The 27119-nt window shown below is 39.6% G+C and overlaps 1 pseudogene; it reads right to left on the bottom strand.

Annotated features, from left to right (window-relative positions):
• Positions 1-21057: 21057 nt before the first annotated feature.
• LOC125911594 (actin, cytoplasmic 2-like) lies at positions 21058-21945 on the bottom strand (annotated as a pseudogene).
• Between the last annotated feature and the right edge of the window lie 5174 nt (positions 21946-27119).

Here is a 27119-nt window from a genome sequence, read left to right as displayed (position 1 = left end):
AACTTTCTCCATTACTTCTATATTTCTCTCTAATTTTCCCTGTACCTTATGCAGTTTTTCTTAGGAATTTTCAGGCTAGGATGTTTGGCATTAATGATCCATGATGGACCTTCATTAAAATAGACTCTTTTATCATTATGAAGTGAACTTATTTGTCTTATTTCATGCTTTTTGCTGTGAATTCAATTTTGTTTGATCTTAATAATGCAATCACTCTATTAGTCTTTTAAAATTAATTTTCTCATATATATGTTGAGTATTTAACCTTGTTTTAAATGTATCTCTTGCATACTCCAATAGTTGAGTTTAATTTTCTAAACCAACCTGAAAATTTTTTTCTTTTAATATGTGGCTTTATTCCACTTACATATATTGTTGTGCACATATGGTTAGCTGTTAGTTCTCTTTTATCTTTTATGATTTCTGTTGTTCTTTATTTTTTATTTTGCTAAATTATCTATACTTTTACTATCAAATGTGTATGTGTGTTTTACTTCTGATAACTTAGAAAATTTATAAGGTGGTATTTTTTAAACTGATTAAAAAATTTCTTTTTTTTTTTTTTTAATTATTTTAGAGGTGGGGGAGAGGGTTAGAGGGACAGAGAAATAGAGTATGACAGAGAGAGAGAGAATCTTAAGTAGGCTCCAATCTTAAGAATTGGAGAGAATCTTAAGTAGCACGGACCCCAACATGGGGCTTGATCCCATGATCCTGGGATCATGACCTGAGTGGAAATCAAGAGTTGGGCACTCAACTGAGCCACCCAGGTGATTACCCAAGCTTGTATTTTTTTTTTTAATTTTTCGATTTTTGACACTAGATATTGCCTCCCTCTTATAAATAAAAAAAATTTTTTGTGTGTGTATTTCTACACACCTGTTGGCCAAGTCCTAATTTTAATTAATTATATTTTCTTTAATTTGTCTTTATAACTGTAATTTACATGATTTATAAATTAGTGTCTTTTGAACATTAGATTTTATTGAAGTATAATTTACCCTTTAGGTATATAGCAAAATTCATCCTTTTCAGGTGTATAGTTCTATGAGTTTTGACACATATATACAGTAGTATAAACACCATCATCATTAACATATGGTAGAATATTTCCTTTACACTGTAAAGCCTCCCTGTAGGCCTTTGTAACCAACCTCTTACCCCACCCCAGCCTCTGGTAGCCACTGATCTGATTTTCATCCTTACAATTTTGCTTTTCAGGAATGTCATATAAATTGAGTAATTCATTATGTAATCATTAGTGTCTGCCTTCTTTCACTTAGTATAATAATTTTGAGATTTATCTATGTCGTTGAATGTGTCAGTAGTTTTTCTCTTACATGGCTAAGTATGGATATGTCACAAGTTGTTTCTCCATTCCCAGGTCAACATATGGGACATTTCCAGAATTTAAGAATTATGAATAAAGCTGCTTTAAACATTTGTGTAGAAGTGTTTGTGTGGACGTATGTTTTTCATTTTTCTTGAATAAATACCTAGTAGTGGATTGTTGAGTTTGTTTAACCTTGTAAGAGACTGTCAAACTGCTTTCCAAAGTAGCCATACTACTTTATATTTCCAACAGAGATATATGAGAGACTCAGTTGCTTTGATTCATTGTTACCTCTTGGTATTGTCACCTTTAAAAATTTTAGCCATTCTAGTAGGTGTTTGATGGTATATCATGAGGCTTTCACTTGAATTTCCCTAACGACTAATAAGTTCATTTATTTGTTTGCCATTTGGATTTTTTCTTTGGCAATGTGTCTATTTAAATCTCAATTTTTTAAATCGGGTTCTTTGTTTTCTTATTACTTTGTTTTGGGAATCTTTATATATTCTGGGTACTAGTCCAATTTATCATTTTTTATTTATGTCTTATTTAAGATATCTTTGGTAGCCCAATATCATAAAGATTTTCTTTTTTTTTTCCCCCTAATAGTTTCATAGTGTCAAAGAAATACGGGAGCTGGAGCGCCTGGGTGGCTCAGTCGGTTGAGCGTCCGACTTCAGCTCAGGTCACGATCTCGCGGTCCGTGAGTTCGAGCCCCGCATCAGGCTCTGGGCTGATGGCTCAGAGCCTGGAGCCTGCTTCCGATTCTGTGTCTCCCTCTCTCTCTGCCCCTCCCCCGTTCATGCTCTGTCTCTCTCTGTCTCAAAAATAAATAAACGTTAAAAAAATTTTTTTAAAAAAGGAAATACGGGAGCTGGACAGTAGTTTAAGTGGTAAAAACAGATTTCATTCAGGACTATTGTAATGATCCTCAGTATAGAACAAGTCAGGCAAGGAGAAGGATTCTGTGGATAGAAAATTCCTAAGAGGAAATATTAGAGGTAAGGGAGATTCTGGCTAAACCCATCTAATAGAATTCTTGCTGAAGACAAATCAGAATGATCACATCACCTGTGAGATGCTGGAGGATGGGGAACTTGATCAAACATCAAGAGTGATCAGATATGGAGGGGGGAGGTTCTGGTTAGAATGACTTTGTGGCTAAAACTGGGTTTTATAAAAAAAAAAAAAAAAAAAAAAAAAAAAAAGCACAGCTAGGCCTAGGAGAGGGTGCCTGACAAAAGTTTGGTCCAGCAAAGACTCTTTGTCAATAACTTTAGATTTACATTTAGGTGAAAGATTCAGATTAATCTTTTGTATATGGTATGAGATATTGATCCAACTTACCATTTTTTTCTTTTGTGGTTTGTGATTTTAGTATGCTATCTAGAAACACTTGTTAGCCTAAGGTTCTCTCATATTTTCTTCTAGAAGTTTTACAGTTTTAAGTTTTCCATTTAGATCTCAGATTTTGCATTAATTTCTTTTTTTAATGTTTATTTATTTATAAGAGAGAGAGAGAGAGATGAGAGAGAGAATCCTAAGCAGGCTCCATGCTGTGAGCTCAGAGCCCAATGCAGGGCTCAAACTAATGAACTGTGAGATCATGACCTGAGCTGAATTCAAGATTTGGATGCTTAACTGACTGCATAGATTGGAAATGTGGATCAAGGCTAGTTTTTGGTTTTTGTTTATTTTTGTTTTTGTATTCAACATACAGATGCCCGATCCTAGCATCATTTGTTGAAAAGACTATCTTTTGTCCTTTGAGTTACTTTGTCAATATTTGACTGTAGATACATGGGTCTATTTCTGAACTTTTTGTTCTATTATCTATATGTCTATCCTTTTGCCAATATAATGCTTTCTGGATTATAATACCTTTATAATAAGTCTTAGAATCAGGGAATATGAGTCCTTTGACTTTTTCTTTTTTCAAAATCATTTTGGTTACTCTAAAGCTTTTGGTTTTTCATATAAATTTTATACTCAACTTGTTGGTTTCAACAAAAATATCTTTTAGGATTTTGATTGGGAATTGCATTGACTGTAGATTAGTTTTGGTAGAACTGACATCTTAATGATACTGAATCTGCTCATCCATGAAGATAGAATATCTAACCATTTATTATGTCTTTGATTTCTCTCATCAATGATTAATAGTTTTGAGTTTATTTGATGATTATAGGGGTAATATAGACTGGGAATAAAAATAGCTTTACTTCTTCTTTTCTAATTTGTATGTCTTATGTATCTTTTCCTTTATTGCTTTGACTAGAACCTTCAACACAATATTGCATAGTTGTGGTGAAAGTGGACTTCTTTGTTTTGTTCCCAATCTTAGGGGGGAAAGCATTCAATTGTTCATCACTAAGTACGATATTATCTGTTAACTTCATTGGTTTTTAAACAGTATAATTAACCATGTCCCCTTTCCATGAAAACTGATTCCATCTCTACCTATCGACTTGTAGATTTTCTGAGTAATATTATTATTTCTATATTCTTTTGGTTCTTAACATTTACATTTTATTTTGTAACCCCATTGTTTAGTCTTAGTTCTACATCTAAGTTAATTTAAAGAGCACTGCCAGTACTTTAGCCACATTTTCTCTATTTGTCTCTTGGTTAGTAAAGTTTTTCTTTAAATTGATTTAAGAAGATTCAGATGAACTATATTCCTAAATTCATTCATGTTTGAAAATAGCTGCTATTCTTATACATGAGTGAATGTTTGGTTGGATTTTTCTCCTATGGTCTTTGCAGACATTCTTCTGTTGTTCTCTAGAATTAGGGACTACTGTGGAGAAATCCAAAGGTATCCTTACTGGAGTGAAGGTGGGTGTGGGGATGGGTTAAGTAGGTGGTGGGTATTGAGGAGGGCACTTGTGATGAGCACTGGGTGTTGTAAGTGAATCACTAAATTCTACACCTGAAACTAATATTACGCTGTATGTTAACTAACTGTAACTTAAATAAAAATTTGGAGAAAAAATTATTTTTAATCCTTTAGGTGATTTTATTATTATTACTGCCTGGACTCTCACAGAAGTATATTTTCAATTATTTACGTTTAAATAGTTCACTTAGTGCCCAGGACTTAATCACTTAGTAAATGTTAGCTGTCTGTTTTGACTTCTTGTTGCACAAAGACCATTGTTTTCTTCTAAGTTCTCTTAATGGAGAACTCTAGCTTTTCTATGGCAAAAATTCATGTGGGTGTTCTTCATCTGTTTTTTGTTAGCTCTTTTCCTTGAATTATTTTTGTAAATATTCTAACTTGATTTTGTTTTTGAAAATTACTGATTTCTAAATATGGGGCAGTCTTCCTAAATAAGCCATTTTGGACAGAAATGTGAGTGAAAGAGTCAGGGGACTAAGCTGAGGTAGCAAGTAATTCAAGAAATTGTAGAATTTTTTGGAATCTCTTTTCTTAGCATGCTGGCCCACAGACATTAATGGGTCTCTGGTTAAGTGTGATTTCTCTATGGCTCACAGTGAAGTCCTGTATGATACAGGACATATGCGTTTATGTGTGTGTGTATGATTTGGATTTCCTTTTCCACCATACCCTTGACTGTATTTTAAGCACTGTCTACTTTTTTTTCTTGTTTATTTTCTGTATTGGTTTTATTTTCTTTTAGCTGTTCACTCTACATGTCTCTCTGCAGGCTAATTATTTTGTTTTGTTTTGTTTTATTCCTTTTCTCTTCACTGGTTGCGCAGTTCAGTTTCTGATTATAACTCATCTCTAAAGGAGGATTGTCCAGTCACAATGAGCTCGACCTCAATAATTTGGAGGAAAGGGGCCCAGAGGATGAGCTGAAGCAGCGGACAGTTTCACCTTCGCAGACTAAGCTAAGGTAGGAATGATGTGAAGTATTGTAGAGTTTATGGAACCTCTGAATGTCTCAGAGCACTTCCTAGCACTTTCTGTTAGGACTCCACCTGCGGGCCTGTCTCTCCCCAGTGTTTGTAGCATTCTCTGTACCCTCCTTTGGTGAGCAGGTCAGCTTTCTTTTCAATAATGACCAAGTTTTTGTGTGTGATGATGTTTCCTTCCTTCATTTTTTTATTCACTCGTATTTCCCTTCAAAGAGGCACTATAACTTGGTGGTTCATGCTTATAACAACGTTGGGTTTGAATTCAGGCTCTGTCATTCACCAGCTGTGGCCCTGGGCAAGACACTTAACCTCTCGGTGCTTCAGTGTCCTTACTTGTAATAGAGGGATAGTGATGGTAACAGTACCTACCTATCTCATAGAACTATCAGAATTAAGTGGATCAAAGTTTTGTAAGATACCCTGCGCAGTTCTGGACAAAATGTAAGAAGTAAGTGTTTATATATATAAATAAATAATTCTGTGATTATCTGCTACAAACTCTGATTGCTTATTATCATGTATTCTCTCCATCTGATCACATGAGCAGACTTCTTGGTTACATGTCACATCCCAGTGCTTCTCACTTAGCTCCACATCTTGTACTGCTAGCAGGTGAGAGAAGGCTTCAGGGATATTCCTGGGCACACTCCAAGACCTTGCTGATCCAACCTAGGGATCACTGATTGAGCCCGTCAGGGCGACAGGCTGCGTTTGGGGAATTGGGTTTGCTGCAAAAGATGTTAGTTTGGTGGCTTTCCTCCCAGCCTCTATCTTTCAATTTGGTCCGGGATCTGCTGTCTTTTGGCAGCTGGTTTTCATAGTTTGCTGTTTGACGTTGTGATTATTTTCCAGCTTCATTGGAGATGAAGTTTTAGTCTCTGTTTTTATCATTGTTTTGTTGTTTAGGTTGGTTTTCGGGAAGAGAGCAGGGGTAGAAGTGTCTTTACTAGGTCCATCTGAAGCTAGAGGTTGAGTCAACCTGATTTAAATCACTTTTATTAACCAAATTCTAAGTTGCTGTTCAGAAACGAGAAAGTTGTATATTTATGTTTTATAAAGTATAAATTAAGCACTGTTATTCACAATTTATAGGGACATGTTCCATTTTAAATTTGTACATTTTAGGGCAGTGATTAAAAGTCTCTTATTAAATAATAATTCACCAAGTTACAAATCAAATAAGACAGAGAAGCCTAAACAAAAATTCCTCTGCCCCTTCCCTACTTCCAATTCTCTCAGTCCCACTTCTCAAGAACAATCATCTTTACCTGTTTCTTTTCTTTGTTTTTCTTGCAGTTACCTTGATATATTTAAGTTATCAAGAATGTATTTATATGTGTGTGGTTTTATTTTCTGGTTAATATTGCAATGCATAAAAAAACAAAATAACAGATTGGCATGTTAGAGCATGTTCTGTGGATTGCTGTCACAATTCCTCTGATAGAGTGTCACTGTGTGAATTTTACAAGAGACTTCATTAACCCAGTCTCAAATACAAACTCCTCGTGATTTGCTATCAGAGTAGATTTTCCATCCTGCCAGAGAACTGATTCACTGACTCTCAGGTAAATGGGGGCAATATTTCCTGAAGATTACCAGAGGGGTCTGTTCAAAGCTTTCTCTGTTGTTTCTGCTTATGTTTAAGTCAGATGTTACTTCCCTACTCAGATTTACTCAGAGTTTTCCTGAAAGCACTTTAATTCAATCTTAGATTAAAAAACAAAAATTGGTCCTTTGATTAGTCCTTTGGTAGTATTTCCTAATATAAGTTCAAAATGCTTTATTATAATTCAAAATTAAAAAGCTCTGAAAACCACAAGTTTGTGTGTGTGTGTGTGTGTGTGTGTGTACGTGTGTGTTTAAACTCATTTGCTGGCAAAACTTGACCTGAACTGATTTGAAAGACTATTGTTTAAGTGTTTAATAATGAGGGACTATTCCCTATCTCATTGGAGTTACTACACAATTTAATGTATACACACATTGCCTTTCTAAAATCTGAAATATTCCGAATTCTGAAGCATTTCTGGCTCTGAAAACTTTGAATAAGGATGTTGTTGACCTGTATTATAAAAGTGAAATGTTGTTAGTACTGGAATTCTCAGCTTAATAGGTGAACCCTGTGTATTAAATGCCATCTTAAGCCAATAGTGCTGTTTACATTTGCATTTCTTAGTGTCCAGTCAGGAAAAAAGACCAGTTATTTTAACAGAGATCATTTTTTTTAAACATAATTTGTTGTCAAGTTGGCTAACATACAGTGTATATAGTGTGCTCTTGGTTTTGGGGGTAGATTCCTGTGATGTATCGCTTACATGCAACACCCAGTGCTCATCCCAAGTGCCCTCCTCAATGCCCATCACCCATTATCCCCTCTCCCCTCTCCCCCGTCAACCCTCAGTTTGTTCTCTGTATTTAAGAGTCTCTTATGGTTTGCCTCCTTCCCTCTCTGTTTGTAACTATTTTTTCCCCTACCTTTCCCCCATGGTCTTCTGTTAAGTTTCTCAAGACCCACATATGAGTGAAAACATCTGATATCTGCCTTTCTCTGACTGACTTATTTCACTCAGCATAATACCCTCCAGTTCCATCCACGTGGTGCAAATGGCAGGATTTCATTCTTTCGCATTGCCAAGTAGTATTCAATTGTATGTATAAACCACATCTTCCTTATCCATTCATCAGTTGATGGACATTTAGGCTCTTTCCATAATTTGGCTATTGTTGAAAGTGTTGCTATAAATATTGCGGTACATGTGCCCTTATGAATCAGCACTCCTGTATCCTTTGGATAAATTCCTAGTAGTGCTATTGTTGGGTCATAACAGGGAAAAATTAATCTCGGACCTTTGCAAAATGGTTGCTAAAGAATCAAAGAGCAAAAAGGGAGATAGTGCATTTAGATAGAGGCAACCGTGGTAAGAAGAGCTACTATTCCAGGAAGAATAAAGGGAAGAGTTTGGAATGATCAGAATCTAAAACAATGAATAGAGACCCTGGGGGGTGGAATTCAAGCCTCTAAAGAGATGGCACTACCTGTCTAGAGCTGGTATGTTTTGGTTTTTATAAGTTTATTTATTTATTTTGAGAGGGAGAGAGAGCAAGCAGGTAGGGGCAGAGAGAGGGAGGGAGAGAAAGAGAATTCTAAGCAGCCTCCACGCCAACAGTGCTGGTGGGGCTTGAATTCACAAACCCTGAGATCATGACCTGAGCTGAAACCAAGTGTCAGACACCCAACTGAGCCACTCAGGCACCTCTAGAGTTGGTATGTTTGAGGGGGCGTTATGAGGTTGGTTCCAGGAGTGCCAGAAAAAGACAGAGTAGCACCAACTGCTGCAGCTAAGGTAAAGGGCAGTTGTTGTGGTAACATGGCCGAGAACAGCAAGCAAACAGGAGGAATCCATCCTCTCCCCTCTGGCCTTCCTGTCTCCCTCCAGTGTCTTCTATCAACACAGCCTATCAAAGAGCCAGCTGGAAAAGGAGGAATAAAGTTTGCAGATTTTTATTGACAGGTTTCCAAAGCAGAGTACAGAAGGGTAGATTTGGAGGTAAGGGGCAATTGCTGGAGAATGGGCACAGTCTAAATTTGGGGCTACGTGGGATCCATATACACCTTCTAAACGTATTTGAATTTCCATACAGCAACAATAACAAATGTATGCAACTACCCCCCTAAAAAGGAAGTTGTTTTCACCATTCCTCAAAAAGGGGAGATATAAAGGCACAAGAGTCAAATTAAGTAATATCCTAACATCTAATATTTAACATAAGGAGATGATCATGGTGTCTATCTCTAGGTGATATTGATTAGTCTTGAGATTCATTCTCACTTCCGTACAAATATTCTGCAATCTGACTAAATTTTAAAGTCAATCACTACCAATAATCTTTTCAAAATAATAAGGAAAAAAGAGGTCAATATATGCAAATATGTGTAATACAAAAGGTAATAAAATAATGCAACATTGTAATAATATATCATGTAATATATACTTATTTATATTTGTGTAACAAGCAAAGGAGAAAATAGAGGTAGTTGTTATAGTTCTAGTTTCAGAAGGCTGTAGTGATATCTATAACTTCCTTCTTCCATGAAACATTTCATGTTTTCTTTTCCCTCAGCCAGCACTTGAACTGGCCTAAATCCTTTAACTGGTCGGGTGACTCAAATATTTATTATTAAAGGGTCTGAGTCTTTAGTGGTCATCGTTTCTCTAGTTGTTATAATTTTCCCATATCTTTTGCTATTGGAAGTGGAAAGACTAGGGGGCACCTGCAAGAATACCTGGGTTCCGTACATTGTCCTTCCTGCCCCCATTTTGTAACAGCAACTCCCCTTTGGTGATCAGGATCAATCACTCCAGTTGATAAGTGCCCCTTCTCTTTCACTGTTGACACAATACTATAAGGAATTCAAAATTTCCAGGGAGTAGTCTCAAACTTCTAGTTCAGCAGAATCATTGTTGTGTCCCTTTTGTGGAAGCATTCCTCTAAGACCTCCAAACCTGTAGAGCTCAAAATTGGAATAACAGGAATCAAATAATCTGGGTGGGTATAATACTGGAAGGAGCCACTCCCACTTCTACCCCTTCATGATTCCTGGACCCATCTATTCTGGCTATGGGAGATCTAGCACCTTATGGTCACTGATTCAAAGCTTGTACTGTAGTCTATTAGGGACAAACCAAATATTTCAGAATATTGTCTCATAACCGGTGCTGCAACTGAATCTTCTTCAGTAGGTCATTTTAGTGTTCTATCTATTCAGTCATTTCTCAGTGATGGGTTTTTTTTTTTTTTTCCAACGTTTTTTATTTATTTTTGGGACAGAGAGAGACAGAGCATGAACGGGGGAGGGGCAGAGAGAGAGGGAGACACAGAATCGGAAACAGGCTCCAGGCTCGGAGCCATCAGCCCAGAGCCTGACGCGGGGCTCGAACTCACAGACCGCGAGATCGTGACCTGGCTGAAGTCGGACGCTTAACCGACTGCGCCACCCAGGCGCCCCTCAGTGATGGGTTCTTGGTTATATCCCACCAGCCATTGATCATCACAAGCATAAAGTTAATTTCATTAGCTTGCTCCTGCAAGGGAGAACACACACCTTAGGAAGCCATGGAGTGTATTACAATGGGTGAATCACGGAGGTTTTATAAGTTTTGAAGTTGGAGTTAGCCATTGAATGATCTTATCAGTGATTAGTTAAGAATTTGTAAACCAGTCAAGTTGCCGACAGCCAGTGGTCTTATCTTTAATACAGGAATCCATGCAGTTACCGTTGGACCATTTCAACAGTGGTCTTTTTTTTTTTTTTTTTTTTTAATGTTTATTTAGTTTTTAGAGAGACAGAGAGATAGAGCGTGAGCAGGGGAGGGGAAGAGAGAGGGAAACATAGAATCTGAAGCAGGCTCCAGGCTCCCAGCTGTCAGCACAGAGCCCGACATGGGGCTTGAACTCACAGACTGCAAGATCATGACCTGAGCCAAAGGCAGACGCTTAACCCACTGAGCCACCCAGATGCCCCTCAACAGTGATCTTACCTTGGAACACAGGGATCTAAATGAGATATGTTAAAATAGGGTAAGTTTGACGTTTATTTATTTTTGAGAGACAGAGCACAAGAAGGGGAGGGGGAGAGAGAGAAAGAGGGAGACACAGAATCCGAAACAAGCTCCAGACTCCGAGCTGTCAGCACAGAGCCTGTCGTGGGGCTTGACCTCACGAACCATAAGATTATGACCTGAGCTGAAGTCGGCCACTTCAGTTGGTTACAACTGAGCCACCCAGGTTCTAAAATAGTATGAGTTTAAAGTGCTTTTGTTGTATGTTATGGTTTAGGATAGTTCATCTGTTTTGTGAGTCCTGGTATAGTTTTGCAATTTGTGTTCTCTGCTTCAATTTTCAGATATCTCCTTACAGCTACCATCTGGGGTTTTTGTTTTTGTTTGTTTCTTGTGTTTTGCTTTTTACTTCATTAGACTCCCTTTCTGAAAGATGGACTGATGGAACATTATCTTCTGAGGATGTGGTCAATCTAGAGTTGCACTGGTTTTTGAGAGGGCATTATTGTGTTGTGGACTGCATTTTGAACGGTAGTTGTTTTCATCTCTTTAATTGTCAGGCCTTCTTGTTCTCTTTGTTGGAGATTGCTAGTTGAATTACATTACATGGCAGCAGCTGTACAGCTACAACAATCAAGACTCTGGAGATCACATGTTTGGCTTCTGCAACACAAATACTAAGAAAAGGATTAATATTAAAGCTTACACGGTACTTCAAAAACAAAATACTAGACTTCCAAATCTGAGCCATGAAGAGATGTCTCATAGTCCATTTATAATCACATGATATTTCCCCTTAACTTGGATATGGATTACTCAACTTTGCCAGTGTCCAAATAATCAATCCTCTATCTGTTGACTGTCATGGGTAAGGATCTTAAGAATATTGTGATTAAAGGCCAGGGATGCCTGTGAACTATTTAGGACCTTAAATGAAATAAGAAAGGAAAAACCCAAGAGTTAAAGACCAGAAACATGTAAAGACCTGAGAGGCAGCCAGAAATTTTTGGCGTCCGGTGGGTCTTCTTCTGATGGTCTTGGGTGAAATGAGTCTGCTTCTGCCTGTCTTTCTTCTAAACCTCAAGAGACAAAGCAGCTTGCACTGCAGACTGGACTTGCTACAGAGATTTTTCTTACTCTGAGCCCACTCAAAATTTGTAGGCTTAGAAGCTGTTGGGTAAATGGGTCAGAGAAGCACACACAAATGTGGTATATGTTTTCCTCTGATTTGAGATTCCCAGGTTTGGTACCAAGAGACAAAAGCTTAAAAATCAGCACAGTATTTAACCTTTTTGGACCTTAACATTTTTAGAGAGAGAAGAGAGCTGGACTCTAAATATTTCAAGATGAACAAATCTGTTGTCTTTTAGCTCCATTATAATAAGCATGTTAAAAAGATTGCTCTCAGCACATGCTAACTAGATGAGATTCTTTATATGCATTATGTCGTTTAATGCTGGCCAGACTAGAAGGAAGTAAAATTAGGCAAGTTTTCAAGTTTATCCTTAATGATCCTTGACTCTTTTGGAGACACAGATTCATAATTTATAAACTTAAAGTAACATCTTCACTGATGTCCAATGAGAATTTTAAGAGTTCCTCAAGGCTGGGCTGAAACTACTCACATCAGAGTCATTTTAAGAGCTTGGTGAATACATAGACTTTTAGATTTCATGCTCCAATTTCCTTATGGGTATTTTCGAGGATGGAACCCTGGAATGTTCAATCATCAAGTTTCCTACATGATTCTTATGCACAGTAAAATTTGGAGGCCACTGTTTTAGCTACATTCATTAATTTCAGATTTCTTGGGTATGCTATTTATTTATTTATTTATTTATCCATCCTTTTTATTTTTGAGGGAGAGAGAGAGAGGGAGAGAGAGAGCATGAGTGGGGGAGGGGCAGAGAGAGAGGGGGACAGAGGATCAAAGTGGGCTCTGTGCTGACAGCAGCAAGTCCTATGTGGGACTTGAACTTATGAACTGTGAGGTCATGACCTGAACTGCAGTCAGACGCTCAACCCACTGAGCCACCCAAGTGCCCCGGTATGTTAATTTTTTAAGAGAAATTTTCTAAGTAATCTAGTGAAATGCTTAAGGAATTTTATAATATTAAGTTTTTAACAAAGTCTTTGACCTCTTGCACTTAGTAATAACACCTTAATAAAACAGCTGTTTGAGTAAATACTCAACATGTTATATGAGAGTCCACCCAATTTGTGAGGTGTAGCTTCCTAAAAACACCATAGAAGGAGAATTTAGAGGCAATACATTTTAGAACTTAAAGGAATAAAGGGGTTGGAAGATTAAAGTCCTGTGTGAAACTATTACGCATTCTTTCCATGGACACAAATAAAAATGATAAAGATATCGGGCTAAATAAAGGGATTATCATTGGGCATTTTACATGTCTCATGTTAGTATTTCAGTCTGCGTTCTCTCTGCTGTAAGTGGCAGATAGCCAAACCAAGCTGACTTGACTTAAAACATTTTTTCTTAGTTGGCCTACATAATTGAAAAATCAAGTTGGTGGACTCGGTTGGATCCAGGTGCACACATAAGAACTTCAGGAATCTGTATTCCTCCCATATGTCTTCCCTGATGTCCCATGCATTGTCATGATTTCAGACAGGCCTTGCCCAGTAGTGCAAAAAGATGGTCACCACCAAGGCCAGGCCTGGAATACATTGGTTTAGCAGTCTCTAGGAAGAACCCTTCTCTTTCTCAGTAATTCCAATAAAAATCCTGTGGTTGGTAGACTCCCCATACACATTGATAAGAGGGATGCAGAACTTTTAATGGCCAGATCTGGTCCATGGTTCTAAGCTCGGAGTGCAGTTTGCCCTGAGACGATGGGGGAGGGTGATTTCTCAGAGGGATATCAAGGGGCTCACTTCGAAAAAGAAGTATAGATCATGGGCAAATGCAAACCACAGCTACAATGTGTAAATGGAGTAGTGTGCAATTGGTTTCCGTTAACTGACAAGATATTTTAAGAAAATCTTTAGAATCTTCTTTAAACTTTCAATAAGACCCTTGTTAAGTTTGTTTGCCTTTGTTGTGGATAGTCTTTATACAAAGGCTTCCTTCCTTCCTTCCTTCCTTCCTTCCTTCCTTCCTTCCTTCTTTCCTTCCTTTCCTGCTCTTTGTCTTTTTTTCAAATAGTCCATGACTTCTAATTTTTGACTCAGTTTTTATTTTTTTCTCCTCATTCTGGGTCCAGAGATAAAGAATAACCGGAAATCTCAGCTTGCAAAAACCTTTACTTAGCTTTGATTTAAACTTTTTGGCAAAGCTAATGAGGTACATCTCACACTCTGCTCCCGTACAGAGAATTATATATATTTAGTCACAAGGATAGTGTTGTACTGTTTAAGCCCACAGTCCCTGGAGTCAGACTGCCTGGGTTCAAATTCTGTCTTTGCCATTTGCTAGCCATGACCTCTGCACATTTTAAGACTTTGTATGACTCAGCATCTTTATCTATAGAATGAGGCTAACAGTACCACTCCAACAGCGTTGCCATGAAGAAGGATTAAATGGTCTGATCCGTGTGGTGCGTGGTAAAGGGTCAAGCGAATGTTAACAGGAGGCTTTATTCATGCCAAAGCTCATGAAGTCTGCTATCACCTTTACTAGTTTCCCATTTGCTTTCCTTTGTAGATATGTGTGTGTAACTCCCAGCACGGGTCTACTTTCTCTCAACATTCTTTTCTTCTTTGCAAAAAATCTTTATTGCAAAACTCTCTACTCCAGTTCTGCCACATACTTTACCTTCCTTTTCTATTTCCAGCTCTCGGGTTCCCCTTTTCTCATTATGGCTGAGAAGACTGACTCAGCAGTCTCTTACATGGAACTGAAATTCTTGACTTTGCTGCAAAAGGTATATAAAAGTAAAGCCACATGAGCAAAATTTGGGTGAGGTCAACTCAAGGTCGGGGTAGAATATGCCCTATTGTGTATTGGTTCTTACATACATTTCACAAACGTCTTGACTGCCACAGACCTGTGACCGGAAGAGAGCTATGGAGATGCAATTGGAGGTAAAAGCTAAATGCCGCACACACTCTGTTCTTAAGGAGAGGAGGATTTTGCCTCCCTTTCCATTATTACGTATTTGAGTTTAACACAAATTAAAACCATTTTTACCAAATGATCTGATTCTCAAAATCTTTTAAAAATAATTTATTACTTTTTCTGCGTCTAATGAATCCGCTGAGGATGATGACGATAATCGCAATCGTAACTAATAATTATGGTATGCTTAACATATGCCAGACTCAGTTCTACTTGATTTATGAATACAAATCGTTTAACTTTGCTACACTACTCATTCCCACTTTGCAGATGAAGAAAAAGAGTTGTGGAAAGGTTAAGTTTCTTGTCTCAGGTCATGCAGCTTGTAAGTATGGATTGTGCATAATGACTATACACAGGAGGGTATTTGCTTATTAGGCATTTACTCAAAGAGAATTCAGAAAACCTACTAAATACAATGATGTGGGATTAGGATAGCTCTTTGCTTTTTTTTTAATCATTGCAGGCATCTACACGATTCCTCATTTTGAAAATTCAAGGTTTTTTTTTTTAACGTTTATTTATTTTTGAGACAGAGAGAGACAGAGCATGAATGGGGGAGGGGCAGAGAGAGAGGGAGACACAGAATCCAAGCAGGCTCCAGGCTCTGAGCCATCAACCCAGAGCCCGGCGAGGGGCTCAAACTCACGGACCGCGAGATCATGACCTGAGTTGAAGTCGGACGCTTAACCGACTGAGCCACCCAGGCGCCCTGAAAATTCAAGGTTTTTAAAGTCTCTCCTGATGTGGTATTTCCACGTTTGTCCCTTCTATCATTTTCTTCTCTTTTTTCCACATTGATTTGTTCCATAAATATATATTGGGTGTCCACTCTATTGCAAATCATGTAGGACTGAGATAAATAAAAGACTTTTTCTTTACAAGAGTAGGTTGTTTTAACTCTATGGATGGTCACCTTTGGGAATTATAAGTTGTTTTTCATTCAATATATTTTTAAGTAGGTTTTTTTTTTGAGTGATATTGACAGGGAAGTCTAGGGTAAGTTAATAAGCAGGCAAAATTCTTTCTTTCTTTCTTTCTTTCTTTCTCTCTTTGTTTATTTATATATTTTTTTGCATTTATTAATTTTTGAGAGACAGAGTGCAACAGAGTGTAGCAGGGGAAGAGAAGAGAGAGAAGGAGACACAGAATCTGAAGCAGGCTCCAGGCTCTGAACTATCAGCACAGAGCCCGATGTGGGGCTTGAACCCACGAACTGTGGGATCATGACCTGAAGCAGGCAAAATTCTTAACAGCACTTTACCGGCAAAGTACTCTAGGGAGAGGAAAATGTCTTTTCTTTATTCTGCCTTGCACTGTGTCCACTTTGCCCACATCCATAATTTGCTGTCAAAGAAACCTGCTGATGCACAAGATAAAGAAAAAGATGAAGCTGTTAACCACCCATTTCAGAATCATTAAACATTTTTCTCTCAGTGGTATTGCCTTAAAGTTGAAGCTGACTCTCAAAGAGGTAGGAAGAGTTTTCGAGGTGGCCTCTAAAATGTTCAGTGCTATTCTACACACTTGGTAAAAATAATCTAGATGAATGTCTTTGTTGTTCACTTGTCTGTTTTCAAAATTTTCTCTGTTACAATAATGCCATAGAGAAATTATTCAGTCTAACAGATACTGGCCGATACTTATTTCTCAGGATTGTGTACAGCAGTATTCAGAAAGACAAAAATTCTAAAAAGTAGATCTACTTGATGATATAAACTACCTTATTTCTATCAATACTGCTACACTCTTGTTCTTTACTGTTTCCACTTCACCTCTCATAGAATTTCTAGTTAAAATAAAACAAAACCTCCCATATCCTTAATAAGAGAGTAGGGGAAGCATGTCTCAATTCCTTATGAAGGCATGTGGAACTGAAGACATAGATACTTTCTAAGCAGGAAGCTGGGACATTTGGTCCAGGATGTGGTGAACTACAGAGTTTTGGATCTAGAGGTGAAAAATGCGAGCCCTGGAAAACAAAGAATCCATTTCTCATAAAAGACCATCATAGTTTAAACTACTGCAAGACAAAAGTTGGCTAGTTGTCAGTTTCATTTATTACTGGTTTCTGGAAGCTATGTTAAAGTAGTCCATGTTTGAAAATTTGAAAGAATAGTCCAATTCAACTTCAAGATTAAAGATTTTCCCCTCCTCAAGATGACCCTTTATAATATTTATTCGACTTTAGTTTTTTCCTGTCGGCAAAACAAAAACTTGATGCAGAGTAAAGATAGAATACATTTGATTTAGATTTCATGCTTTTGTCTTCATCTTTGACCAGAGGTTAGTGATTCTGAACATGTTTTCCTGTTATTGAATAAGACCCACAAACCTAGGTGCAGTTGTATGATACCAACTTGAAAACCCCCTACCAATCAGTGGAAACCGCTTGATTGCACTAACAGAATTAGAAAGTGTTCCCTTGGCCAAGCGGCAGAGCTGGTTATTGAGAAGGAAACGAGACATTGCTCCATATAATGTGCGAATATGCTACTTCTCAGGCTTAAAAAGAATGCTTATTGTTTAAAAACTGAGGCTGTGTGGGATATGAGCAATCAGCTTGCTCACATAAAGGTGCCAGAGCCAGCAGAATTTTTCTGTTTTTGTTTTTGTTTCTTCTTCTCCCACTACATACTCATGGAGTCCGTTCTGGTTAGTAATTTGGGCATCTTCAGAATTTAAATTTCTAACTTTCCATAGAAGATTTAGCAGAGGATTTTTTTTTTTTTTAATCCAGGTGTCATTGGCTTTTAGCCCAACATATTTATGCCTCAAATGAACAGAGCATTTTAAAGATTTGTTCAAGGTTTTGAGGACAGGAAAGACAGAGTGCCTTTTAGCATTAAAGATATCTTTAAGTTTCTCATTTCCTGTCCCTGATGTGTTCACCTTCAATATTTCTTTCGTATCAACAGATTTCTGAATAGCTCTCCAATAGCATTCCATTTGAAATGGAATTGATTTTGTTTTGAGGCAGCTAACATTAGGAGCTAAGTGCATATTTCCTGTTTAATCATTTCAACTTCATTTCCTAAAAAATGAACACCCAGAGTATTTAACCTATTTGGTGGTGGGGAAAAAAGTACAGACCTTTGGCCCAAAGCCTAAAAAAAACCCCAATAAGAGCTCAAGAGGCAGCAGTTTGGGAAGCAGTTAAGTATGTAATTAAAAAACAAATCTAGAATCCTCAGACTGCATTAGATAAACTCTCAGGGTTTCTGAGGGTCAATGTTACAAGACATCTAATCCAATCACCCATTTTGGATTTGAATCCCATTATATCCACGCCTAGTGGTTGTATAATGCCTTATCATTGTGAGGACAGGGAACTTAGCACATCTCCCTAACTCTGATCACAAGGAAGATTTTCATTAGGTGGACTCCGAATCTATGTCACCGTAATTTTTACTAATTGGTTCTGGGAAAATCAGTGGGAGGGGGCACACAAAACAAGTTCCAAATTCTATTCTACAGGCATTACACTTCCAAAGGCAGACTGACACCTCCAATTCTGTCAACAGCTCCTGCATTCCAGGTCTGTTGAACAGACTCCAATGTGTTTATGACAGTTTGTGACTATGGCACCCAATCTCAAACCCCTGCTCCAAGTTGCAGCCTGAGCAGAACACAGTCAGTCAGAATTTCTATCAGCCTCATTTCAAGCAGGGGATTCTAATTAAATAAAGCCCTTTGGTAACTCTGTTCTACAATTGAAACCTATCGAATGTTTTATCAACTACTAAATCTTTCCCACAACTATTTACTAGGTAATACTGCTACCAGTTTCCCCCCCCCACACACGATACTAATAACAACTAACATTTTTCTCTGTTACTCTGTGCCAGGGATATTCAGCTGCTCTCTATACATTAGCTCACTTAAGTTACTATGAGTTAGCTATTATTATTACTCCCTTTTACTGATGCAGGAAGTAACTCTTAAGAAGAGTTCAAGGTGCTTGCTGAAGTTTATACTTCAAGTTATACAGGGAACTGATGGCAGAACTAGGGAATGGCCTCAAGCTCTTTAGTTGCATATAGAAAACATCTCATAATGAGCTGGCTTTTCTGGACTCAAGTGAAAGGCTGGTTGCATATTTCCATTGTATCAGTTTATATTGGCTTACCACCCTGATTGATCCAGATATTTTTGGATCCTGAGCTGGCAGCTGATACATTCATTCTCACCCTAGGTTTCGAGTCATCAGCATCAGCTTCTTTTCTAAATCTTATCCAAGATACTCACATAATGGTAATACCGGACAGGGCCAAAGTTAAGACAGACCCTCTGATGCATCATGCAAAGCCACCTCCAGGTCAACATCTATCCATTAATCAACAACTTTGGATAGTAGTACTCAACGACGTATGTGGCTTCATAATTATACTATTTTTCTAGCTGAAGATTTCTCAACTCTAATGTCACAACATACTGGTGTGTTGTAATCAACTGTGAGGTGTTTCATAACTAATTTGCTTCTTAACAAAATAGAGTGGATTAAAGATTACCACCAAATTAAAGCCACTCTCATTCACTGCCACTTTGTCAAACTTTCTTGAGTATGATAAATATGGTAGGGGTTAGAGCTAGCATGAGAATAATAGTGGATATGTCCTTGGGAGAGTGACAAATAGAAAACTCAACTCTCAAGTGGGTAGTGGTGGAAAAACAGATGATAAATGTTGCGCTGGTCCACATTTTTCCATCTTGTTTACAAGGATTTAATGAGAAACTTTGTCAAATTCATTTAGAGTATTTTCTCTCTCCATTCCCATGGCCATGACCTTGTATCAGATTCTTATCCTCTCTTTCATATAGTATTAGAATGGATTTTTTACCTTTTTATTCTGAAAAAATATCAAGTGTATAGAAAAATGGAAGGAATAGTTAAAATGAACATCCATATACCAACCCATATTCAACACTTCAACTTATTTGTTTTATCTCTATTTATATGTATGCATTTTATTATCTGAACTACTTGCAAGTAAGTTGCAAGCGTCATGACAATCCCCCCCGTGGGACCAGTCATTTGCCTGCTTTATCTCTTCCTTGCTTTTCCTCTGAATTGTTCTGTATCTCATAGAGCCAGTGCCTGTAAACTACGTTTCCCATTCTCTCTGGCGACTGGGTTCTGTTTAGGTTTTGGCCAATGGGAAGCATTGGCTGGAGATAAGATGGTAAAAAAGAGAGAAGAAGACAGGATATTTCTACTTCCCTTGCTGTGTTTTGGGAAGTGTCTTTGGCAGTGTCTTTGTCTATTTCTGTCAAACAGCCCCTTTCTCCATGGTCCAATCTTCTACTGGAGAGCTCCTGTCAATTCCTGAACAGCCTTGGCTCCGGGGCTCTGATAACACCACTTCCTCCCATTGTTCCTCAAACTCAAGAGCTTTCTGCCTTTGTTAATCCCTGGACTGCCTCTTTTTACGTTTGCCCTTTTAACTCTTCCAACACCTTTTTAACCAGTTCCCTGTATTGAATCCCCTCTTATGAACTCTCTTGTGGGTTCTATTTTCTTTTTCTCTTTTCTTTCCTTTTCCTTTTCCTTTTCCTTTTCCTTTTTCCCCCCTTTAAGGTGTGCACTTTATCCAATTGGTCTCATGTCAGTGTATACCTAAAACCTGGCTGCCTCCGTGCCTCAACTCCACTCCCAGGGAAACCGAAAGCCTTTATATATCTCAGGTTGAGAGGGCAAGGAGGAGAGCCATGATGGCAGACCATCCAAAATAAAACAAAAAGAACAAGTATTAAGACGAAGATTAAAACATTTTGCACTATCTAATTTATACAAACGCAATGCTATCACCTTCCCCTGTGTGGACTCAGGCAAGGACTGGCCCTTCTTAGGGAGAAATGGGGTGTCTTTGGGGGGAAGGCACGGGGACTTCCTGTAACAAAGCATCCCACGATATTTGGAATGACTATTAAAAAAAAGAACAGCATACATTCAAAGTCCCCAGCCACATTGTAGAACTTGGGGGATGCTCGCTCCGACCAACTGCTGTCCCCTTCACTGTTTCAGTTTTAAAATCCTGAGTCAAGCTCCACCCCCACCCCCAACACTAAAAACCAAAGGACAAAACACACAACATAAACAAAACCAAGGCAAATAAAGCCATGCCAGTTTCATCTTGTTTTCTTCGCAAGTTAAGTTTTGTCAAGAAAGGGTGTAAGGCACAAAACTAACAATAGTCCGCCTAACTGCCTCTGCGGTGGCCGATGGAGGGGCCGGACTCGGCATAATCCTGCTTCCTGACCCATGTCTGCTGGAAGGTGGGCAGTAGGGGCCAGGATGGAGCCACCGATTCACATGGAGTGCTTGCGCTCAGGCGGTGCCATGATTTCGAGCTTCATTGCTCAGGTTGCCAGGGCGGGGATCTGCATTCCATCAGCGACGTCAGAGTACATGGTGGTGCCACCAGACTGCACCCTTTCGGCGTAGAGGTCCTTGAGGATGTTGCTGTCACGTTTCTTGATGGAGTTGAAAATAATTTCGTGCATGCCACAGGACTGCATGTCCAGGAAGGAAGGTTGGAAGAGCGCCTTGGGGCAGCGGACCGTCTCGTTGCCAGTGGTGATGACCCGCGGGTCTAGCAGCTCCTACATCACTCTTCTCCAGGGAGGAGCTGGAGGCCGCGGTGGCCATGTCCTGCTCGAAGTCCAGGGCGAGAAGTCTAGGGGAGGGCGTAGCCCTTGTAGATGGGTGCAGTATGGGTATAGGGGACCCAGTCCCTGGAGTCCACCAGGATGCCGGGGTACAGCCAGACGCGTGCAAGAATAGCACGGTCTGGATGGCCACATATACATGACTGGGGTGTTGAAGGTCTCCAACATGATCTGGGTCTCCTCTCACGGTTGGCTCTAGGGTTCAGGGGGACCTCGGTCAGCAGCATGGGGTACTCCTCGGGGGCCACATGTAGCTCATTGTGGAAAGTGTGGTGCCAGATCTTCTCTATGTCGTCCCAGTGGGTGAAGATACCATGCTCGATGGGGTACTTCAGGGTCAGGGTGCCCCTCTTGCTCTGGACCTCATCGCCCATGTAGGAGTCCTCTTGGCCCATGTCCACCATCACGCCCTGGGGCACCCCACGATGTAGGGGAAGACAGCTTGGGGGGGCATCATCACCTGTGAAGCAGGCCTTAGCACCTGCTGTAGCCGTTGTCTACCAGGAACACAGTGGGGTGGTCATTCAGTGAACTGGTGATGGTGTAGACTGAGGCGTAGCAGCTGAGGCGCTGGGGTGGCCAGGGGTAGGGGCTTATGCTCACGGGATGGACTCTCACTGGGGTCGCAAGTTCTGTTTTCTTGATTCTGAATACCACAGCCTTTAAATTCTTTGACAAACTTCTCCTAAAAATAAGTGTTCTATCAACCTCAACACCATTATCACTTAAGAAAACTAATAATAACTCCCTAATATCATATAATACTCCAGTCCATATTAACATTGCCTTGTCTCCAAAATACTTTTTATAGGATTTCTTCAAAGTAATGCAATGTTAAATCATTGCATTTGATTATTATGTCTTTTTTAGCTTCTCCTAATCTAGAACACTTCCAGGACTTTTTTTTTTTCCCCCTCTATGACATTGGCTTTTTGAGATCCAAAAGTTGTCTTCTAGAATTTTCCACATTCTAGATTTTTTCTGACTTTTTTTTTCCTTTTTGCTGCTGCTGGACTAATTTCTAAACTTCCTTCATTATTTTATAATCTGGAAGTTAGGCATAAAGACTTGATTAAATTCAAGTTAAATTTTTTTGGCAAGAATGCTTTTTAGATGTTGCTATTTATTTCATATTGTGTCACAACAGGAAACAACATTATAGGATGTCCCACTATGAGTGATGAAATGTTTAATCACTTAAATAATATTATGACTCCTAGATTTCATAAGTAGTCAATTATAAGGGTATTTGCCACTTGTGCATTTTGTTTTTGGCACTTTGTAGCCCTGTATGATACCTAACTGAATGCTAGCATTCTATTTCTATTATATTTTAAGCTTATGCTTCATATATATAGCTTAGTGTGACCTATGTAATTTCTATAGAATTGGAGATTGATTATATGTGTTCTGTGAACATTTGTGAAATGAATGGCCAGCCATGAGTATCATAGCAGTGTGATTGCTTGCTTTTATATCCTAGGTCTTTATTTACTGATCTCTTTCTTTTTTACTAGTCTCTTTTACTCTTAGCCTTTACATCCAGTAAAAACAAACAAACAACAACAAACCACAGTGAAATAGAAGTGGGTTAGGACTAAAGTCAACTTTAGTTGACTCAACATTCAAATTAGTTGACTCAGCATGTCTGAAAATGAACTCATCATCTTTCCTACCAAACTTGCTCTTCTCCCTTTATTGCTTAACATGGTGATTAGCATCATTCGATGGCACCAACTGCCAACTGAGGATGTATCCTTGACCCCCGACTGTCATTCACACTCCGTATCTAATTATTCCCCAAGGTGTGTCCATTTTGCTCTCCTCAATAACTTGAATCTTACCACCATTACTCAAGTTCAGTTTTTCACCAACGCTTCTGTAGACTACTTCAAAAACTGCCCTCCTTGCTTCTAGGCTCACACCCTCAAATCTTTCTTCCACATTACTTTCAGAAAGTTCATTCTGATATGCAGATTTTCTCATTTCATTCTCCTGCTTAAAATCTTTTAATTGCTCTCCATCACCTACAGGATGCAAGGCCTTCCATATCAAGGTGCCGTTCAGCTCTCCAGTCTCACATCTTGATGCTCTGTTTCTTGAACCTTCCACACCGATGCTCACACATCACAGTTCCACAACAGACTGTGCTTTCTCATCTACACACTTGTACCCATGCTATTCTTCCACCCTGAAATCTCCTTCCATGTCGTACTCACCTGGTTACCTCTGCTCATGCCTCAAGTCTCAGCTAAAGAGATATCTTTATGTGAATCCTTCCCTGATGCTCTCAGGCAAATTATTCTTGAATCCCAGTACCTAGCACAGTGCTGGTACAAGGAAGTGAGCAATACTTCTTTCCAGCCCCCTGAAGGGGGTACTCAGTCCTCAAAAGGCTTTCCCTGATCCTTCTTTCAATATGAGTTGATTCCTCTATCCCTTTTAATTGCTCTCTCAGTAAAATTTTCCTTATTTTCCTAGACTCACGATGACTGGATATAAATATAAAGATATTAAAAATATAAAAAACATATCCCCAAAATCTCAAGGCTTGAAGCAGAGATCCTTAGGTCAGCATCGAGGCTCCTGCCTAGGCCTATAGAGAAAGCCTGGGGACAGAAGTCTAACGAGGCCACAGAAATCATCAGGCCAGAGTATGTCACCACCAGGAGTGAAGGGCCAAGATCCAAAGTGGGATGCGGGAACCACAGCAGGGCTAGAGCCGCAAGAATCCCACTGCGCCCCTCTTTTTCATCTCTCTTTGGGGCTGTGAGGCCGGTGATGAATCTAGAAGTTTGTAGTTTGTAGCAGCCCTATGAAATCACAAAACAAGGCTGATAATAGTTGTATAAGAAGGAAGACTGGGCATTGGTCTTAAATTGTGGTACATTAAATAACCATTTCTTTTTCTTGAATGAATCACTCTGTTTTTCTGCATCTTTTAGAGCATAGGCAAATGAAAAAACAGGGACCTAAGAAAGAATAAAAATAAACCACTGATGAATTTTAATAAGCCCAATTCAGAAGAATGCAAATACTACTGCATGAATCTGGATAGGAGAAGGAAAAATGTTTTAAAAAGTGATTATACAAAGAATGATAAAAATAGCAGTATAATGTATGGGAAAATGTTACACATGGAAAATAAGAAACCACTCTCCTAACTTCCTTATTGGCTTAGTATCTGATAATCATGTCATTTTTCTTCCTAAAATTCTCCAATGCTTTCCTAATATATTTGGAATAAAATCCAAAAAACCTTAGTGTGACCTGCAAAGTCCTGAGATCTGTCTCCTGTCCACATTTCCAGCTGCATTTCACACCTCTCTTCTCTGTCACTGGATTCTAACCACACTGGCCTTCCTTCTGTTTTTCAAATACACTAAGTCCCTTTTTTCCTCAGGGTCTTTTGAAGATATTTCCCCCTCTTCCTGGCATGGTCCTAATCCCCTGCCCCCGATCCTGTGCCAGCTTCTCCTCTGAGCTATACTTCTCCCCACAGCCCTCAAAACCCTTTCCCTGATCCCTCTTCCCATCTAAATTAGCCTCTAACCCCATTAATTTCTCTCTTAGACAAATTTTCCTTTATTGCACGAATCAAAATTTGTAATCATATATTCATCTGTGTGGTTATTTGTTTGATATTTGAAATCTTCATAAGTGTAGGAACCATGTCATTTTGCTTAATGCTAGACAGTAGGTGGGGCACCTGGTGGCTCAGTTGGTTGACTGTCCAACTCTTGATTTTTGGTTCAGGTCATGATTGCATGGTTCGTGAGATCAAGTCTCTTGTCTGGCTCTGTGCTAACAGCAAGGAACCTGCTTGGGATTCTCTCTTCCCCTCTCTCTGCCCCTCTACCACACATGCTCTCTGTCTCTCTCAATATAAATAAATATTTTATTTTTAAAAATTTTTTAAATATTCCTTTATTTTTGAGAGAGACACACAGAAAGAGAGACAGAGAGACAGAGCATGAGCTGGGGAGGGGCAGAGAGAGAGGGAGACACAGAATCCAAAGCAGGCTCCAGGCTCTGAGCTGTCAACAGAGAGCCAGATGTGGAGCTCGAACTCACAGGCCGAGAGATCGCGACCTGAACTGAAGTTGGCCGCTTAACCTACTGAGCCACCCAGGTGTCCCAGTAAATAAACATTTTTTTTAAAAAAAGGCCTCTAGGGCTTCGACTTAGGACATAGATATATATTTTAAAGTGCCCCAGATGCGTGTAATGTTCAGGTAGACTTGAACTCTAAAAAAAGCTGGTAAAAATGGTGCCATATGCTGTTCTGGGGCTTATTCTAAAGCCAAAGGAACCGCCTTATCCCCAACCCCAAGCCAGTTACATATGCAGAATACTGTGCAAGAGAGAGAGGAGAACGAGAAGTTACCAGGATCTCAGTGTTCATCATCTGAGGTTGTCCCCCACCACGACTGAAAGAGAGCTATTTGTGCTTTCTACCCAAACTCTGCCAAGCTCAGAGGGGAGGTGGGCTCTAATATTGTGTGTAAATATCACAGTCTTGTTGGAAGACCCCAGGTGGACATCTGCTTAGGCAGAGGACATGTTGACTTACCCAGCCTCTGCTCATGCAGGGCGACAGAGGATGGGACACGGACGGCAGGGCAAAGGTAGAGGGTGAGAGGGAGGGGCCTGTGCTGCCACCGTTTGGCCTGCATTTCCCATGCACCTTGAAATATCACACCAGTATCATTAAGCTGAAGTCTTTGGGCTATTGCTCCCTGCCCAGAGAGAGAAAGGCTGGCTGAGGGAATCCTAACAGTTGCGGGGGTGGGGGTTGGGGGGTGAAATGTTGGTGAGGAGAGCTGAGGAGGGGCGAGGAGGGTCAGCAGAGTGGACCCCCAGAGCAGGGCCGTGGGGAAGCACTGACAGCCTTTTGAAGAGCTCTCACGGATGCCCTGTGAGGGAGCCAGAGGATTTTGAGGTTAGTTCAGCATTAGGCAGAAAAGAAGTAGGAGATAGCAGACAGGGGAGCTTAAGAGCAGCCAGCTGTGTGAGAGGCCGTCATCCCTTGTCAACTCCTTCTCGGCACAACGGGGTAGCCAGTGTAAGGTTCTCAATCCTGGCTGCTTGGTAGCATCACCTGGGAGCTTCTAAAATTATTGCTACTCAGACCTCACCCCCCAGACCCCTCACCTCGAGTCTGACTGACTCAAATACCCATGTTACATTACCTCCCAAAGACATGGTGCAGGGCATCTCCCTTTCAGAGCCCCTCTCCCATCTGGGGCACCAGTCACCCATCAAAGGTGAGCCAGAGCCCAAGGCCTGCCTTCAAGCCCAAGCCACTAGCCACGGGTTCCTGCGCTGAGTGGAAACGTATGACACCATAGACACAAGCAAGCGGGAGAGATTACAAAGTAAATTTAAGAGAGTGCAAGAAAAACATGACAAATGAAAGTCGTACAGTGAGAGAATGGGAGGGTCGCCTGGAGGCTCCTAGGGCTTATTTTGCATGTGCACAAGGAGTGAGTTATTAGCGATAGCGACAATAGGGCTTTCTCAGAAATGGAAGATGCCTTTTACTAAAAGAGAAAGTAAACATTACTTAGAACAAATCTCATATCATACCTTA

Source organism: Panthera uncia (genome assembly GCF_023721935.1).
Source record: "Panthera uncia isolate 11264 chromosome C1 unlocalized genomic scaffold, Puncia_PCG_1.0 HiC_scaffold_3, whole genome shotgun sequence".
NCBI classification, from domain to species: domain Eukaryota; kingdom Metazoa; phylum Chordata; class Mammalia; order Carnivora; family Felidae; genus Panthera; species Panthera uncia.
The sequence above is the reverse complement of the archived record's forward strand: the minus strand, read 5'-3'. Positions and strand labels throughout refer to the sequence as shown.